Source organism: Octopus sinensis, linkage group LG8 (assembly GCF_006345805.1).
Source record: "Octopus sinensis linkage group LG8, ASM634580v1, whole genome shotgun sequence".
In the NCBI taxonomy this organism is placed as follows: domain Eukaryota; kingdom Metazoa; phylum Mollusca; class Cephalopoda; order Octopoda; family Octopodidae; genus Octopus; species Octopus sinensis.
Genome location: NC_043004.1, coordinates 99,943,942 through 99,946,245, shown reverse-complemented (window position 1 = coordinate 99,946,245; position 2,304 = coordinate 99,943,942).

Below are 2,304 nucleotides of genomic sequence, written 5' to 3'. Positions count from 1 at the left end.
AAATATATATATATATAATATATATATATATATAATATATATATATATATATATTTATATATATACACACACACACACACACACCACACACATATATATATATATATATATATATATATATATATATATATATACACAGGCGCTCGCGCACACACAAACACTCTCACACACTTTCATTGTTTTCTTTTAATTTATAATTACATTACACTTCACAGAATTTTCTGGTTTCTTCACTGGATCTCGTTAGTGAAAGATAGTCGGCAATTGGCTAATTTAATATGTGCTTCATAGGAATTGACATTCTCGTTTTATTTTTTTTCACTCCTTGATTTTTGTTTTTTGCCAACTTTATAGACGTGTGTGTAGAAATTGCGATGCTCTAAGGCAATATATAATGCGTAATGGTCTTGATGGTGAAATGCTAAGTAACTATAAAATGTAGAAAGGAAAAGTTTGACATTATATTATGTTGAATTCACCACATCACCATCTTGTTATCCACCTCTTCCTTTCCGCCTCTCTTATCGCTGTCATCATCGTCATCGTTTTCGTCATCGCCGTCGCTGTCGTCAAATTCATCGACGTCATCATCATCATCATCATCATCATCATCGTCGTCGTCCTCTCCCTCGTCGTAGTCATCATCATCATCGTCATCATCGTCCTTGTCGGTATCATCATCATCGTTGTCGTCATCGTCGCATAATGGTGGTGGTGGCGGTGACGATTTCATCTCAATCGAAGGAGAGGGGCTTTCTCCGTCCGGGTTGCGGATCCATGGAATAAGCTGCCGGACGAGATAGTGAAGATGCCGACGGCTGCTCGGTTCAAAGTGTCCCTTGACCACAAGTGGCCTGAACTCTTTACTTGAACACCATCCTGTACACAACTCCATGTCCCTCTAATTGGCCTTGCTTTTTGCTTTTTGAGCCAAAAAATTAACTGACTAACTAACTAACTAACTAACTAGTGGTCATCATTGTTGTTTTATCGTTGTTGTAATCATAATCCGAGCCGCTGCCGATTCCACCACTACTAACTCCACCATCACGACGACCAAAATCACCATCGACTCAAACACCAACACTGACACCAAAACCAGCAGTATCAATACCAATACCCCCAACATCAGCATCACCCTCACCCCCACCACCACCACCACTGTCATTATCATCACTATTTGCACCATCATCATCGCCTTCATGACCCTTCAGCACTGCCTTTGTTACCGCATTCCCATATAATCTACGTCATAAGCAACGAGCTAATGATAGAGGCAATTTGTGATGTTTGAACGTGCTAGAAATAGAAACCAAATCTCCTTCGAAACTCAAATCAATTGCGATACTCTTTACTCTTTTACTTGTTTCAGGCATGTGACTGTGGCCATGCTGGAGCACCGCCTTTAGTACTTATTCTATCGGTCTCTTTTGCCGAACCCCGAACCACTAAGTTACGCGGACGTAAACACGCCAGCATCGGTTGTCAAGTGATGATGGGCGACAAACCCAGACGCACAAACATATACAAACACATACACATATATATACTTATATACGATGGGCTTCTTTCAGTTTCCATCTACCAAATCCACTCACAAGGCTTTGGTCAGCCCAAGGCTATAGTAGAAGACACTTGCCCTAGGTCCACGCAGTGGAACTGAACCCGGAACCCTGTGGTTCGTAAGGAAGCTACTTACCACACAGCCACTCCTACGCCTACTATCACCTTAAATGGCAAACAGATAATGTTTGCGGATATAGTACACCTGGAAAAGTTTCGGGACGGTCATGGTCGGAGGATCGCTCATCAATAGAATTGTAGGTCAGGACTGACCTAGTGGTATTAAGCAACCACAGCAACAGTAATAAATACGACAATAACATCAACGAGATCCCCAGTAATATGCATGTACCATGATTTTGCGAAGGTGGGCTTATAATCGTCGAATATTTTAGGGAAGTGGACTCATCAGTAAACAGAAAAGATCTGAAAAAAAAAGGAAGAAAGAATAGGAGTAGGGGGAAATCAGGTGTACTGTTGGCGAATTTCAGGAAGCATGGAAGTTTTAAAGGTTGTAGTTTCCCGACTGCTAATAACTGATGCAGATAAGTTATTCGATGGTTGAGCAATCCTGACTGAAAAAATATTTTCGAATGTCATAGATGCTGTGTTGTGTTTTGATTTTGTAAGCATGTCCACGATTGTTAGACATGAACAAGACCATTACCATACTTACAAAGCCATTAACACTACTACTAACACCATCAACCTTTTTACCATCCTTAATACAGTAACTTCTAT